Below are 18,593 nucleotides of genomic sequence, written 5' to 3'. Positions count from 1 at the left end.
TGGTATCACTATAAACATGAACTTCTTGAATAATCTAAGTCTGAAGAACAAAATAATAAGTACAAGCTCAAAAACCATAAGGGTTGTCAAAATAGATATAAGTTGCAATCTCAAAGTCATTACAGAAAAGAAAATTAAGGTTAGTCTGTCCCTACACTATTTTAAATGACATCCCTACTTAGCAAGATCTTAACCCTCTAGGTGTCAGCCGTGGTGACTTCCTAAGAAGATCACGCACTTCTCTTTGTCTCTTCTCTGATAATGGGTCTCTCCTGATCAGCCTATCTGCCTACCCATCCGCTTCCTTAGGCTCCCAAAATCATCTGCTCTGCTCTCCTCCCGGGTCTCTTTCCCTAATACCAAATCACATTTCTGATAGGAACGCCCCTTGGGACGCCCCTCACGTGGTACATCTTTGCGCGGCAAACTCCATGATGGTACTCTTGAAGACCCTCGTTAAAGTTGACCTTGGTTCCCAGGCTTCTTCTCCAGTGCGCTGATACCCCCTGAAATTCCTGGAAACTCCTACAGGCCTGCGCAAGGCGCCACTGAACAAAGTCCCTTTCATTCGAGCTGATTAGGACCCTCGCACCTGCATACAGCTCGTCCTGCAGTGGGCCTCAAATTCCAGACTCCACCATATCTTTAGTCGTAAAACACTCTCAAAGCTCTGTGCTGGACACCTCGCGACCTCTTCTCTAACGAGCACATGACGATTTAAACGACATGACATTATCTCCTCTGGCCTACTTGATTTACATGCAGCAGGTCCCTGCACTCTTAAAACGTTAACTTGATTTAAACAGCAAACATTCTTAACTAGCATACGTTTCTAAAATAACACATCTATAAAGCCTATACTTTTAACCCTAAGTTCAATAATACAGTTGAAAGAACCACGTCACCTCATCTCGCATTATTTTAGCAGCACGTTCAGGTTTGCTGTGAATTGCCCTAAGGCCTACACATTATACTGGATTTCAAAGTTACATTTAATTCGGACATGATTCTTTTAACATGAGAACATGAGGTTTTTCACATATATTCCAACATTTCTACATTAATCTCACACCGTTATAATTATAGTTACTCTACTTAACATTCTATACATTTCACTACGGAATATAAAACACTCGTGTGCAAAACATGTTTAAACTAACTACGTGCTTGTAAATATGGCGTACTTATACATTTTTTCCAAACTTGTGCTCTCTCAGTCCCCCCTTTGATGACCTTCAGGGGTCATCATCACCAAGACACCAAAAATGTAGAACCCTTCAAAGTGAAGACAGGGCAGTTCCACCTCTTTTCATACTCTCTAATGCTTTCAGACTCTTATATTGAGTGTCCTGCATCGCTGTCAACTCTTCTTCCTGTTTTCTCATAGTTCTCTGCAACCTATTTGCTCTATAACATTGATACAAACGCACCAATCCCCACAAAGTGATTACACAAATCACTATTATGATGATGGGTTTCAGTATGTACCAAACGATACCCTTTCCTAAGTTGGCAAACCAACTTCCAACTTTACCCATTCCATGACCTACTTTTTCCCACACATTTACCTTTGCTAGGTCCTCAATTTCATAGTGTATGGCAGTGATGTTTTGTATATACTTCTCTAGAGGTTTTGAATTGTCTGGAATGTAAGTACAGCATTCCTGGACCTTCAAGGCCTTACAGACTCCTCCCTCTTTAGCTAACAGAACGTCTAAAGCAAGTCGGTTCTGAAGAACCATTGCCCTAATCGATTGCATCTCACCTTCTATCAGCATCAATGATCTTGCAGTACTGGCAGATAGCCTATCTACGACTGTAGCTAACCTCCTAATTTTGATGTCATTCATTATCAATCCTAAGAAAGGGAATGCAGCACCAAGTACATCTCCAACTACTTCTGCTGCACGCAGCCCTCGTTTCCATCTAGTTGATATTTCTTTCTTAGGCGTGTCTAAATTCTCAACATGATATATTTTAGGGAAGACAACAGCCAGATAGCATGATCCGTACCAATTATCTGGTAACTTCACATAGGCATTTCTTCCACATACAAAATATACATTTGGTATTGCTTGCATCCCTTTCAAAAAGTTCTTAGAGTAATACTCCAATTGAAAGGCATGTTCACAATGGACTTGACCTACATAAAAGTTTTCATAATAGGAGTAACTCCTGTGTATGCACAGTTTTCCCCGTTTATCCTTATCCAAAGCAATTGGACCAATACTACCTTTTCTTTGATGTGCCCTTTCCTCCTTGGTCCAATCTGTTTCCCATTGTCCTGATGCCTTCAAAATCTTCTGCCTCCTGTATCTAGTATCTACCTGTGCTATAAACTTTTTCTCAACTTCTGATATTTGACAAGTCAGATTGTTTCTTCGAGCATGTGAAGTATCTAACGTTTTCCATGGAATAAACCATTTGTGTAATCTGTCTTCGCTTTTGTAGTAGTCCCATTTGTTCAAATGCTTGAAATTCGGAACCTCTGGCAATGTCGAGTCGAAATTCGAGAAATAATACTCGAATCCTTCTCGTCCATAAAACATGCTCAACAATAAACTGCACGTTATTCCATATGTCAACGGAAGATGATGGTATCTGATACCCTCCTCCACTGAAGCTGGTAATTGCATACAAACGTAACAATCCTTCACTTCCATGGCATCAACATATTCATAAAGCAATTTAGCATAAGCATTTGACTTGTAATTTCCCTGTGACTCATCTGTGTGAAGCCTTTTTATTTCTGCATCTAACAACGCTTTGTCTTTCTCATTGATGTTTCCCTTCTCTTTAATAATGGTAGTTCTCGGTGTTGATACTCCCCTATCCTCCTTGACTGCGGTTTCATCCCCTTCGTGTCCCACTAGGAATGAAACAGTTACCACTAAAATTATAAGAGAAACCACTACTCCTAAAAGTGTAACAGCTATACATTTTGCCCTGCGGTTCGGGTTGCCAGCCTCCATGTTCTCAAACAGTGTCTCTTTGGATGTTCTTCTCGCATCAACTTCTTCCCCGTTTTCAAACAAAGTCTTTCTCTCTTGCAATGTCTCTCTTTTGAACACTTGGAAGCTTGACAATTTGTTTCCACAAAACAGTTCAAAATCCAGTAGAAATTAGACAACCCTAGCCCTTCTCCATCCGCTAAAAGGAAACCCCTACCATTTTTTCTTCTTCCACTCGGCGCTAGGTTATCTTGCAACAAGTTTACAATTTCTTTTCAAAAGTCTTATTTTCGTCTGAAGTTATGTATGACTCAAGGAGTGACACTACGTCTTCATAAATGTCCATCCGAAGTATCATTCCCTCAGGTTCTGGGCAGTTCGTACCACAACATGGAAAGTCAACTTTTTCTAGGATTATTCTCCTTATTTCGCTCAAGACAAGTGGACGGACGAAATTGAGAGTTAACGTTTTTTCAATTTCTACACCTGGTACTATCAGTTCTACATCCACAATCACAAAGGGGTCCGTTCTAATCAAGATCACTTTCTTCACCTTTCCAGTTCTGCGCCCCCTTGAAGACATTCGCAATATGGTATTAATCCACAACAATAAGCGCTCCTAGCATTTCTACTACTCGCTCAAGCATTTCCAAACGAAGAAGAGTTCCCTCCAATATTGGATATCGTGAACAGCAAACTGGAAACTCAACTGTCTCTAAAATCAATTTTCTTATTCCACTCAGGAGAGCAGGATGAACGATGTTGAGTGTCAGCAACCTTTCGGTCTCCGCTCCTGGCAGTAGAAACCTTATTTGCACTGTGATGATCGGGTCAGTTCTGATCAGTTCCACTTCCCTGATCCTCCCTGTTCTGTGTCTCCCAGACATCTGCAACAAGGTAGGTCCAGTCGGGAGTAGAGTATCTTCTGCTAGGCACTCGCACCCTTCTTGATCTTCTAAGACCCTCCTCGGCTTGATCCTGGATATCTTCTTCTGGATCTGAGTCTTCGGATATAGGAGCAAGCGTTTCTTCTTGGGCCGACCTCAAACTTAGCCTTCTTCTCCTTGCTGGCCAAGTGGCAGCTCCAAGCCTTATTCTCCTATTCCTTGTCCTCTCACTTGGTTCTTGGTCGCTCTGATACGGATCTGAGTCTGAGTCGTATTCACTTCTGCTCTCTCCTTCAGTTGCGTCTTCTGTCTCACTGCCGTCCTGCCTTCGCTCTTCTTCTGAATCCGTTGCGTTCCCAACTTCTTCCGACACCTCTTCAGCTGCTGCAATCCCTTCTTGCGACCCTTCTTCCACTTCCGGGCTTTCGTCTGGGATAGGAGCTGTTCCTTCTAGAGGTGCTGGAACTCTTCGAGTATGGGATGCATGGATCCAATTTGGCAGCCCCCCGCACTTCACCGCGGTGTTCGTTATCAGGATTACCTGAAAGGGCCCACGCCAGCGAACATCTAGGCAGTTCTTCCGGACGTGTTTTTTAACCAAGACCCAGTCCCCTGGGTTCAGGTCATGACACAGGTTCCTCGATGCTGGAACTTCAGCCGCATGCACCTGAAGGGACACAGAATGGATGGCGTCAGACAGTCCTTTACAATAATCCAAGATCAGATCATCTGTAATATTCAATAGGGCAGTAGTTGGAACTGTAGGAAGTCTCATGGCCCTCCCCATCAGGATCTCGTGGGGAGAGAGACCTGTCCTCCTGTCAGGTGTGCTGCGCATGCTCATGAGCACTAAAGGAAGAGCATCTGGCCAACTCAAAGATGTGGATGCCACTACTTTAGCCAATCTATTCTTCAAAGTGCCATTCACTTGTTCCACAATTCCTGAAGCTTCTGGTCGATAACTACAATGCAGCTTTTGATCGATATTCAGTGTGGAGCACAACATCTTCACTATTTCGCTGTTAAAATGTTTTCCTCTGTCCGATTCCAAAGAGGCAGGCACCCCGAAGCGCGGTATCAACTCCCTGAGCAACAATTTAGCCACTGTGAGTGTATCGCACCTACGTGTAGGGTACGCTTCAACCCATCTGGAAAATACGCATACAATCACCAACACATACCTAAGGCGATTGACTCTTGGCATTTCGATGAAATCTAATTGCATTCTATTGAAAGGCCCCCCCAACCTCCCAATGTGACTCAGGGTGACTGGTGTTCGTTTGCCTACGTTCAGTTGTTGGCAGGTAACACATCGCTTACATACTGATTCTGCTGCTATTCTAAATTTAGGGCAATACCAAGTTTGCCTAAACACTCTCATCATAGCATCCCTTCCTAGATGTACTGGACCATGTATTTCTCTCGCCATGGGATTAGCTAATTCTTCAGGTAACACAGCTCTCCCATCTGCTGAAACCCAAAAATCCATTTCACTTCGCACACAACCTGCTATTTCCCATGCCTTTTTCTCTGTTTCAGGTGCGTTCTCCTGCATTATTCTTAAATCCTCCCAAGTGTCTACAGTTTCTAACATCATACTTAATTCAGTCTTTTCCTCTGCACCTTCTATTTCCACCTTTGAGAAAGAATAATTTTGTTCCGCACAATAGCGTGCGACTTCATCAGCGTATCTGTTGCCTTGTGACACAAAATCTGTATTCTTAGTATGAGCTACACACTTTACTATTGCGATGTCAACTGGACCTTGCAATGCTTCTAACAACAGCCGCACAAATTCTCCATTTCGAATGGGCGAACCAGAGGAGGTCATGTAACCCCTCTGAGACCACAACTGCCCGAAATCATGAACCACACCGAAACCATACTGGCTGTCCGTGTAGATGGTGACTCTCTTTCCGTTTCCTGCTATGCAGGCACGAGTTAGGGCAATAATTTCTGCTACCTGTGCGGAATGTACTCCTTCCAGGCAAGCGGCTTCCACAACTCCAGTAATGGTACAAACAGCATAAGCTGCTCTCAACCGACCAGTATCGTCTCTTAAACATGAGCCATCAACAAAGTAAATTTCATCGGGGTCAGACAATGGCTCATCCACAATATCTGGTCTGGGTTTCGTGCATAGTTCAGTCACATCAAGGCAATCGTGGTCTTCACATCCTTCGCCTTCTATTACAGTAGGTAATGGCATCAAAGTAGCAGGATTCAAGACAGAGCATCTCCTGAGGGTCACGTTCTCTGCGGCAAGAATAACTTGCTCGTAGCGCGTGAGCCTACTATTGGTCAGATGCTGTGTCTTCGTCCTGGTCATTAGCAATTCCACTGAATGTGGTACATACACCACCACTGGATGTCCCATCACAATACTCTCGCTCCTTTCAATGCTGACACTCGTTGCAGCAACGGATTTGAGACATCCGGGCAACGCTGCGGCTACTGGATCTAATGTAGCCGAAAAATATGCAACTGGTCTACGGGCATTTCCGTGGGTCTGTGCCAAGACTGACAAAGCACATCCCTCTCTCTCACAGCAATAGAGTGAAAATGACTTTTCGTAATATGGCATTCCCAGAGCCGGAGCACGACATAAATCGTCTCTCAGCTGTAAAAACGCCACCAGACATTCTTCATCCCATGGTACCGGATCACTCACCTCCTTGTGCGTCAGTTTCTGTAAGGGCTTTGCTTTCAGTGAGAAGTTAACTATCCACTGTCGGCAGTAACCCACCATTCCTAGGAACATTCTAACTTCTCTCTGTGTTGTAGGCGCATTCATTTTCATTATCGCCTCAATCCTCTCCGGGGACACCTTACGTTTCCCTTTTTCTAACCTGTGCCCTAGATACTGTACTTCTGTCAAACAATACTGCAACTTGCTTGGAGATACCTTATGTCCATTTTCGGCTAAATGGTTCAGTAAGGCAATTTAATCTGCTTTACAGGCTTCCTCTGTCTCTGACGCAACAAGTAGGTCATCTATGTACTGGACCAGAACCGAGTTCTGCGGCAGTACTAGATTTTCGAGATTCTTCTTCAACAACTGATTGAAGATGGATGGGCTGTCTGTGAATCCTTGTGGGATTCGACACCATGTTAAAACGCGATCTTCCATTTTAAAAGCAAAAAGATACCTGCTCTCTTCATCCAATGGGATTGAAAAGAAAGCCTGGCAAAGATCTATCACTGTGAACCATTCTGCTTGACATGGTATTTGAAACAATATCACTGAAGGATTCGGTACCACGGGACAACATGAATTGACTATGTTGTTAATCTTTCGTAAATCCTGAACTATCCTAAACTTCCCGCTAGGTTTCTGCAAACCCATAATCGGGGAGTTACAAGGACTACCCACGATTTCTTTCAGTATTCCCTGCTGTATCATTGACTCGATCACAGGTTTTATTCCCGCAATCGTTTCCTGGGACAATTTGTATTGAGGCGTTCTTGGAAACTCAACATTTGGTTTTACCAGAATTTTTACCGGTTCTACCCCTTTAATCAATCCTATATCTTCTCCGGTGAAATCCCACACCTCTGACGCCACTGCATCTCTTAAATCTTGGGGAAGATCTTCTACAGTCAGAGTAGGATATAGTTCTACACAGAATTTTTAATTGGCCACCTTAAAGGTAGCATCATCGTCGGTAGTCTGTACCTCCACTCCTTGTGGGGTGCAGTATATGGTGCAATTCAATTTGCATAACAAATCCCTTCCCAACAGACATACCGGACTCGAGTCACAAACCACAAACTGATGTTCGTTCATGTGGTTTCCAATTTTCATAGACACTGGTTCTGTCAAAGGACTGGTCATTCTTTTATTTGCGACTCCTACCACCTGAATTGTTTCCCCTGACATTGGCAAGTCTGGAACCACCGCTGATCTCAGAGTCGAACGAGTAGCCCCAGTATCCACTAAGAACGTAGTGGGACACCCTGCCACTTCTGCCTCAACAAATGGCCCTCTTTGATCCACTTCTAGGACTGCCCGAGGGTACAGTCCTCTTCACTGCTCACCCGTTGTCCTGTCAATGGATCAATGTAATAACACTTTTCTTCCTCGATAAACAGAGGCATTTGTTTAAAGACCTTTCCCCCAGCTGCTATCTTCGGTGGCTGTGGGAATTGGGCCCGTGGAGCCGAAGTCCCCCCTTTGGCCACCTTATTACTTGGGACTGTCACCTTTTGCACTGGGACTTCTTGGACCTGCTCTTCTACTTCCAGCTCTCCATTTTCAGGGTTAAAGGGACACTCACGTCGCCAATGCCCCACCTGGTGACACTGATGACACTTTGTCGTTTTCTTTAAAGTGGCAAAGTCTATCCTAGGTCTCTGCCCTTCCTCATTGTCCTTATTCTGACCGTTTGGTTTTCGTCCCATCCCCTGCTTCTGCTGGCCACCCTTCCCAGCGGACTGCATTTGCACCACCATCAATTTCTCCTTTAGATTCTTGGCTTTAGAATCTATCTCGTCACTGCAGTACCTCGCATAACGTAAAATCTCATCTAGTGGTTTGTTCTGCCAACAGATTAAATGTTGCTGTATCATCAAACAAATATCAGGTCTCAACCCCAAGACAAACTTTGATACAAACTGCCCTATATCTTTGGGATCCATTACATCTAGTCCACTGTATTGCTTGAATGTTTTCAATAATCTTTCATAAAACTCGTGAACTGTCTCCTTGGGTTCCTGCCTTGTTCGGTCTATTTTTACCCAATCTATGTCCTGTGGTGGTACCTTATCTTTCAGCCATGCTATTACCTTTTCATACTTTTGCATGACAATCTCGCACGGTCCATTAGTCCGAGCATCCCTCACTGGTTCAGTATTTGGCCATTCAACACTAGTCTTACAAGGGGTCCACAGATCTGATGGGACCACGATGTCAAACAACGTGTTCAAATCAATCCACAATACCTTCGAAATTTTAACAAACCTCTCTACCTGCTTATACCATTCTACTGGATTGTCCCGCAACTTCGGAAATGAGTTTGTGAATGCAGCTAAGTCTCCTCTACTCCAGGGTACATGTACATAATTTCCATTTGATATTTCTCGCAAAGGGAATGCCTCCATATGCATTACCCTTCCCTCGGGGGTCATCACATTTGCACTTCGTCTAACTGTGCCCTTTTTCGACCACCTTTCTTCCCATTTATCCAGTTCCCTCCACACTCTTATCCCTGATACCAGCTCTCTTATGTGTGTTTTTAATCCAGTAGTTCTCTTCTCATCTAGATCCTGGTCTGCGTACTGTAATCTGTGGTTACTCTGTAATGCCCTTGTCCTAGATAAATCCACGGCATACCTGTCTGCCAAATCAGTCAGTTTCTCATGAAACGCTCTAGCTTTCCTAGTAATATCCTTTGCCATGAACAATAACTCATCCTGTTCATACAATTCTATCCTTTCCAAAGGCAATGTTCCATCTATTATCTCATCAACATCTGATTTTAAACTAGTAACATCAAGCCTTTTTGCCTTAATTTCAGCTTTTAAGACACTCAATTTAGCTCCTCCATCCGCATCTCTCCCATCCCAGCTCCGAGATCTACGTTTAGGTATCGGTGAGTTATAGGGAGTCCTCCCCTGTTCCCATCTCTCTAGGTCCCATGCCTTTCCATCTTCTCGGGGTGGGTGGTGAAACACTCCTTCATGCCTCATAGCCCCTCTCTCCCCATCCTGGCTAGTTTCACGGGATGCAGGGTAAGATGTTCCATTACTCCCTCTTTCTTCCCTACTTCCCTGTGATTCCTGATTATTCGAGGCGTGGCGGGACCTATCGCTGTTCTCCTTTCTCCAATGTTGAACGTCTTCCCCGAGTGTATGATGAAGGCACCTAAACCTATTCTGAAAAGCCCGTACCGCCTCATCTCCTCCTTTCCCCCAGAGACGGGACATTTCCTCACATTCTACAATCCTAGTATTTTGTTCCGGCTGTTCTCTCTGATTTGTAGGACATGTATCCCCTCTATTCTCTTGACTTTGGCCTTCCCGTCCCTGACTGCTTTCGCTGGCCCCACAATGAGATACAGTCCCGTTACCCCTGCTTTCCCACTCTGGTTCTGTTCTTGTCCTGTTACTTGGAGATACTATGGACCCGTCCCATTCCCTCAAATCAGCTCTTAACTCTGAATAGGATCTTGGCCGTGGTCCCCTTAGATCCATTGGTCCTCTCGGACCTCCCTGTTCTGAATTGGGACCGACAGTTGTGTCTAATGGGGTGTTCCATGTTACCGAACCTGGCAATTGCTTCCATGCATTTGTCACGTTATTCCTCCTTTCCATCTTGATCCTTTCTCTATCCGATTGCCTTTGTTGTTCCCCCCTATCTCTCTCCGGGTTATAGATCGAAACTATGGGTCCTATGGTCACAGGCACTTGAAGAGCGTCTGGTAATCCCACAGACTCAGCCCTTTCGGTGGTTGGCGTTTTCTGCACCACAAACCTTCCCACTACACTCTGTACAGTGTTGTTTGGAGGTGTTTCTCCACTTTTGATAGGTGTCCATTCCGATATAGGGAGTGGTGTATATCCCTCTATGTCATTCCCATCTTCCCTTGCAAGCCCTCTATCTTCAATTTCCTCAACTCTCGGAGGTGGTCTATCCATTAACAATCTGTTTATCAGATTGTCCTCCGACTCGCTTTCCTCGTCTTCTTCCATGAGGTTTCCTCCTCCTGACACCTCCCTCATCGGATACATTTTCTCCACCTCAATAGTCTGTACCCTCCAACGCTTTTCCTCCTCATCCCATTTGGAATCTCGCACTGCCCTTACCGATCGCGTCAGTCTTTGTTGACGCCTGTTCAAATTTCGGTCATGTGCAGCCTTAATCCATGCATTAAGAGCCTCAAACTGTGTTGGTCTGGGCGAGGGTTTCAATGAGGACATGGTTGCTTTTAGCCGATGTAACACCTCTAACTTAAACGTCCCGTACCTCGGGAACTGCATTTCCTCATTCCCTTCCGTAAGCTTATTCCAAGCCCCAATCCATAATATGGTATGCAGCCCAACATTCGTTGCCATATAATGAGCTGGTGTACCCTCTGGCGGAGCCTCTTCCCCATAATAATGTTCACTTCGTTTACGTTTAAAAATCCCTTTCAAACACTTAAAACACTTCATGATTTCTCTTTTCTCCGCGTTTGTTTACTTCCTGATGACACTCCACCAATCTCAGCGCCGTTCTCACTAACTGGCCTATCCGTACGCGACTTTCCTCCGACGTCACGCTAGCCGCCCAACCAGAGCGCGGCTTTAGCTAACGTCACACCAACCGCTCAATCACAGCGCGGCTCTAGCCGACGTCACCCGTCCCCCTTCGCAGCAGTTCCCCTCCTTTCTCAGCTCGTCTCCTCGGTCATGCACGCGTCCCATTCATACTCCGAAAAATGATTACTTCCGTCCAAGCGATCACCTTTCTTTGACTGTACGCCCACAGTCGTTCTGTAGTTGTCACCTTAACTTGGCGAAATGTCTTTCCGTTTACTTCCAGACAATCGCCTTCTCCGATAGGTTACTCACACACAGTAACTTTCGACCAGCGTCCGTTACTCATACACTCACTCTTACACTCCCCCTATCTTGGATCCACGGCGGTCAATGGTACCTCGTGACCTCCGTACTATGGTCGACAACTACCCTGGATGTTCGATACACCCAAAACCACTTAAGCTCTGGCCTGAACTTAAGATTTCACCAGTTCACCCGTTTACCAGGTTACCAGTTTACCAGGTTGCGCGCGCTCACAACCTTCTCTCATTCACACTACAGGCATTCAACTCCGCAAGACATTACAATACAAATACAACACAAAACACCACAATCTGTTCACGCATGACCCTTTGTTATACTCACTCTCCGATACTGCTGCTTTTTCTCGCACCGTCTGCACCTTTCGGCACAAGATTCTTCCGCTGCTCGTCTCTCGACGTCTCGGGCCTTGGGGTAAACTAACCTCTCTAGATTACCTTCCTCAAGAAGATAACCATCCTCACTCTGCTACCAACTGCTAACGCGGGATTACTGGTTACTAATTATCTTACCAAATCCCAAACTATGTCGACTGAATCGTTGGTACCTGTCGTTGAGTAAAAGGTAATCTCACAATAAGTCAATCAATTTAAGAACTTACACCACTCTAAATGACCACTGACCAAATTTAAGTTTTAAAGATTTAATATAAAGTCAAAGATAACTGAAGATACAAACATCTCAAAATGAGATTCAAAAGGTAAATTGGTATCACTATAAACATGAACTTCTTGAATAATCTAAGTCTGAAGAACAAAATAATAAGTACAAGCTCAAAAACCATAAGGGTTGTCAAAATAGATATAAGTTGCAATCTCAAAGTCATTACAGAAAAGAAAATTAAGGTTAGTCTGTCCCTACACTATTTTAAATGACATCCCTACTTAGCAAGATCTTAACCCTCTAGGTGTCAGCCGTGGTGACTTCCTAAGAAGATCACACACTTCTCTTTGTCTCTTCTCTGATAATGGGTCTCTCCTGATCAGCCTATCTGCCTACCCATCCGCTTCCTTAGGCTCCCAAAATCATCTGCTCTGCTCTCCTCCCGGGTCTCTTTCCCTAATACCAAATCACATTTCTGATAGGAACGCCCCTTGGGACGCCCCTCACGTGGTACATCTTTGCGCGGCAAACTCCATGATGGTACTCTTGAAGACCCTCGTTAAAGTTGACCTTGGTTCCCAGGCTTCTTCTCCAGTGCGCTGATACCCCCTGAAATTCCTGGAAACTCCTACAGGCCTGCGCAAGGCGCCACTGAACAAAGTCCCTTTCATTCGAGCTGATTAGGACCCTCGCACCTGCATACAGCTCGTCCTGCAGTGGGCCTCAAATTCCAGACTCCACCATATCTTTAGTCGTAAAACACTCTCAAAGCTCTGTGCTGGACACCTCGCGACCTCTTCTCTAACGAGCACATGACGATTTAAACGACATGACATTATCTCCTCTGGCCTACTTGATTTACATGCAGTAGGTCCCTGCACTCTTAAAACGTTAACTTGATTTAAACAGCAAACATTCTTAACTAGCATACGTTTCTAAAATAACACATCTATAAAGCCTATACTTTTAACCCTAAGTTCAATAATACAGTTGAAAGAACCACGTCACCTCATCTCGCATTATTTTAGCAGCACGTTCAGGTTTGCTGTGAATTGCCCTAAGGCCTACACATTATACTGGATTTCAAAGTTACATTTAATTCGGACATGATTCTTTTAACATGAGAACATGAGGTTTTTCACATATATTCCAACATTTCTACATTAATCTCACACCGTTATAATTATAGTTACTCTACTTAACATTCTATACATTTCACTACGGAATATAAAACACTCGTGTGCAAAACATGTTTAAACTAACTACGTGCTTGTAAATATGGCGTACTTATACATTTTTTCCAAACTTGTGCTCTCTCACCTTCATAACCGCCACTGTGTGCAACATCCTCAGTGCAGGCCCTCACATCCCTTGTCAACGGCAGCTTCAACGATGACGATAGACTCTGCATCGCAGCCCTCAGCGCTTTCTAACCAACACATTGCCCCGACTGCGTCCCACATCCCCGACACTGGACTTTGCATTTCATGAATGGTTTGCAGGATCCACGTCGATAATGCAGGCCCTTGCATCGAAGCTTTGCCGCACCTCAAAACTGATGCATTACTGTGGGTATGTGACTCATCTTTGATAGAGAACCACATGATGCTCCGCAAACCAGAGGTTAAGGTACTTTGTTCAGCAGACCCTCCTGTCAGTGGCGTAACAAAACTTTAGGGGGCTCCCCTGCAAGGTACTTGGAGGGGTCGCCTCCGAGCTCAATCAGGAGCTCTCAGACCGAAGTACTGTGCTTTGGGTGCCCCCTGGAGCTTGGGGGCCTTCCCGCACCGCGGGGGCTGCAGGGGTACGGCCCTGCCTCCTGTATCCCTGTAGCCAGTCAGCACTCCATCATGGTTGGCCCGAACTTGCGACTTTGTCCGGGTAAGGCGCAACAAGATAGCCACAGTTGGCCCTTTCTGCTATTTGCTACTATTTTATATACACACTTTGACGTTCAATATATTCGGTTCTACTGATTTGATTTTTGTTTTATTTATTAAATTAAACTCAATTTTCTGACATGGTGTGGGATTATTTGTGTGGTGTTTTCACTGTTTTACTGATTAAAGTGTTGCACAAATACTTCACACATTGCCTCTAGGTTAAGCCTGACTACTCTGTGTGTGTGTGTGTAATTTGGGGTTTGCGTTTGCCTTAACCTGACTAGGATTGTGGATGCTGCTTGACCATGGCTCACACCCCAATCATCAGTATCCCAAATATGGGATATTTTGCTATTTTTAGCAACGTCTTTGACCCCACCACCCATTGTATCAGTAGCAGCTCGCACATGTAAGAACGGTGAGGCTGGGTGGTAGCGGTCGACAGACGACGGGATAAGTAATATTAAATAAAAAAACTCGACGATGCGGGGAGCGCAATGTAAGTGGTTTTATTGATTTATTCATTTAATATTGCTTATCCCGTCATCTGTCGAATTCCACCACCCTGCACCCTGTCCGGCCGCTGACCCGCCCCACTGCTCTTACCTGTGCGAGTGGCTACTTCATTGTATACATGCCAACCCTCTTGATTCGGGAGGGAGTCTACCGATTTCAAGGCTGGTCTTCCGCCTACTGATTGCTACATCCAAAAACCTGATTCTGATGCAGGCTTCCGGCGACAGGGACTTAAGACAAGTCTTGTGTGACTCTGAGTGTGCACTGCCAGTAAACTTCTGCTTTGTCACACATCTTGTCTGCCTGCCATAGCGCTTTGTCCTGCTACTGACATGCTAGGGAAACATATTTGCAATTCTAATATCCGATCCTGCAGCAGCACAGTTGCAAGTCAAGTTAGGTGACAATAGACCAGATTCTGGCTTCTACACAAGTTGATGGAAGAAAACCAGTCTCACGATTAATTTTTGTAAATTCCCCACTTTCCTCTTCTAAAATGACAAACGACAAAGAGCGGTGTTCTAGCTACTCATTCATGCACATACGGCACTGCACGGTTGTGGCCCTAGAATCTTACAGAATAAAATTTAATTCTACGTTCCTACGAGGTGCCTACATTCACTTCATCTAGCGCAGGCCAGGACAAAGCGTATTAGGAAAGTGAGTGCAGGAGGACGTTCATCCTCATATCTGGCAGCAAAGAAGTGGAACGAACTACCCCAAGACCTACGCCTCACGACTGACTATTTAGCTTTCAGGAAAAAACGTAAAACTTATCTTTCCCAAGATCTAATACCCGACAGATCTACTACTCCCTTGGGGAGCCTTATGTCGAATTCTCGCTACATAGCGCCCTGATATCCTTCGGGATGAATGTCACGCGGCTCTATAAATAAATAAATAAATAAATGTTAGCATGCATAATGTCATTGTCATGAGGAACATAGCTCCCATACTTTATTTATAAACATTGACTGCTGTTTATAAGGATCCTGGCATAAAAGAGTAGGGAATAGGTACTCCTAGTCTGGAAACACGCACCCACTAACATGCAAGAAGGAAAAGACGATAAAAGCGTGTGCAGCTCAAGCAACCCGGTTAAACCGTTTCTGGACGCTGGATGGTGCTAGTGGCTAAAAGTTGAGCTCTGAAAAGCCGTCACACAAAGTTTCGCTAATCGACCATTCTTGCTTTCTCCACACATTTCTATAAGTGTTTGGTGCTTTTTTTCTTATTACATCTCCTATACAATTTATTTATTTCCACAAGCAAATAGCCCTGCTACCCTACATTTAGAATTATATGAGCCACATTGTTTCGCCATTCGATCCTGACCTGAGTCATGCAATATATTTTTTATATATGCTCATTGATGGATCCCCTAAAAAATATGAAAAGATTTTACACAGAAACATGGAGTTAGCTTTATATGCTTTTATATGCTTGCGAGGGTTTGTCGTTTTACTTTAAGCAGAAAATTTAAGAGAATAGTATAGAAATGAAAAACCTCTGAGTTATCTCTCGAAACCACGTCTCACATTCATCGTAAAATATAAATATTAAAAAGCACAATTCGAACACGCGCAGCTTCCCACCCTTCGCCAGGATCTCTCCATTTGCCATGGCGACAAAATGTTCAACGTGATCCACCTTAACGGTTAAACTGCTGCCTCCTTAACAATGTCACATTGAATCTACAAGAGGAAACTTTCTATATTCGCCCCCTGATTGTGTTGGCACCTGGCAGATGTCTATTTACCACTGGCATCAATACACACAGCAATCAAAGGAAATCAGAACAGAGATTAGCAACAGCTGCAAGTCATTAGTTGCAGGCAAGGGAAGGCATTGCTCTGCACCCAACTTTGAAAGAACCCATGTGAGGGGGTTACCCCGGGGCACTGGGAGCACGTGGGAAGGCAAACAATCCCCCTGCTTGTTCGTCACGATGGTACTTCCTTGAAAGACTGCTTCACACTCGAGACTGAATCAGTCGCACTTTATTGGCCAGTCAAGGGTGCTTTTGTAAAAACAATAAGGTCTTTAATGATCAAAGGCTGACAGACAGCTTTATCGCTGCTCTGCGGTTGTAGTTATATGGGTCTGTACGAATGCGGAGCATGTGTTTGTTTCAAGAAGACAAAGGCGTAGCAGAAAATGATGACAACCTCCCCCCCAGAATGTGAAGAGAGCCTCCCGATTATGAAATATCTGTCATTTTTACTGGCAGGGCACAAGTCCTAAAAAAAGCAGTGGGGGGGACGCTGTCACTGGAAGTGACGTCACGATAGGAAGTGGCGTCACGAAAGGTGCCGAGCTCCTCGTCCCAGAGAGGCCAAAGAGTGAAGTCAAGCTGTTTGGCAGGGGGTACGGCGTCCCCCCCGGTAAAATAAGTGGAGGGACGCCGTCCACCTGCATGGTATTCCGACTCGAGCCCTGTTTACGGCCTTCGGCTGAATAAGGGTCCCTCTGATTGAATTGGGGGCCCCTGTCGGACACCTGTACCCCTGAAAGAAGACCTTGGGTAACTAGAGTCCTTTAATACGTGCTGTGTTTTGCGAAATCACATGTCTCACTGGCACTGACAACTTTAGAAACTCTCCAAGGCAATCTCTCAAACAACTGTAGAGTGTACAGAGATTGACTCCATTGGCTGCATCATCTGGGTTCCTTCAGTACTGACTTCTGCATTTGACCAAACTGTGTGCGCGCTGGCACATCCATCTACCACACTCTACTTCTTTTCACCCAGTTTCAACAATAGGGATCCACTTAATGTTGGCATGTTAGGATACCATGTTGCCCGTCTTAGGTTTCTGCTCAAAACATTTGGTGCCTCATTTATGAGGAAGTTACGGAGTGCAGCACAGCAGCTGTACTGCGTGACAGGGAAAGGGCAGGAATGCGCCGCATTTAGGGCAATATGCCACATTCCTGTCCTTTCCCTTGCGTTGGCGCCCTTTTGACAGCCTAGCGCCAATGCAGGTACACTTGCACGATGCTACAATGGTGTATGAGTTGCATGCAGAATTGTTTTTTGCAAGAAAGGGGTACCTTCCTGCACAAAACCAATCCTGGGATGCATATTCCTTTTTGTATGTGTGCACAGAAAGAGGAAGACACAAAGTGAAATAGAGAAAGTTATTTCTCCCCTGAGAAGGTGTACGTTTTTGGTGCAACCCAGTTTGTAATTTCTTGTAAATCTGGGAATTTGTCAAAATCCATGGGACTTGCATGGGAACACCCATGGAACGCCACCCAGAGCAGAGTAATGCAACACAATGATTTGCAATGAGTTGGGTTACTCCAGATTTTCTGAAGCCACTCAGAGGCAAGCATGGTGGCTTTGCGTGACATCATAAATCTGACTTAGAGGTTCGCATCACTTATGTACAAGGTTGCATGATGCAAACTAAACGCAAGCCTCTCATAAATGAGGCCCCTAGTTTTCTGCAAGTTTCAGTCTTGGCTTACTTCCATAGAACCAATAGAAAGAGCACACCCCATAAGAATGAATTGTAATGGAAAAGTCAAGGACTGTAAGCATGGTGTTGTTCTAACATGCAGTGAGGCGACAGCCCTAGAGTCATGTAAGCACTACAAAAAACAAGCATATACAAATGTAGCTGGTGTGACCTTGCCGGACCTTCTCTCTTAAGTCTGAGCATTGACTTTCTTCTCTTCGGCTTCAGTGGGAAGATTGGATATTGTGACCTCTCTTATCACCTGTAACACCCTAATGTCAGTACTGGTTTAAACTGGCAGCCCATTCATTTCTGGGCAAGTTTCAAGGGCTTCATGCCATTTCTCTTGGGCCTTTGGGATTCAAGGGCACTTAGGCAATCTTTGTGACACGCATTGGTGCGGTCCTTGGACACACAGGAACCATACACTCCTGCAAGCGTACTAAATTGCTAATTTCATCCTCCGGTTTTCACTTTCAGATGGTATTGAGGTCGAACTGTGAGGGCTTAATCTAGTGGAGTAAATTAGGATTATAGAAGAGCCTGCATGCGGAAGCAGTAGGAATGCTGTTAATCTTTCTCCAAAAGACCTCAGGCAAGCACAGCTTAATACGGAGTTAATCAGTGTCACACAGTTTTATTTAGTGCTGTTGTTCCAGTTGAGACCACACACTTCTCGTCATGGACATCAAGACGGTGGTGCTCCAAACACCAATCTGTGTGAGTACA

The sequence above is a fragment of the Lissotriton helveticus genome, chromosome 4_1 (assembly GCF_964261635.1).
Source record: "Lissotriton helveticus chromosome 4_1, aLisHel1.1, whole genome shotgun sequence".
NCBI lineage: Eukaryota > Metazoa > Chordata > Amphibia > Caudata > Salamandridae > Lissotriton > Lissotriton helveticus.
This window is presented reverse-complemented; position numbering follows the sequence as displayed.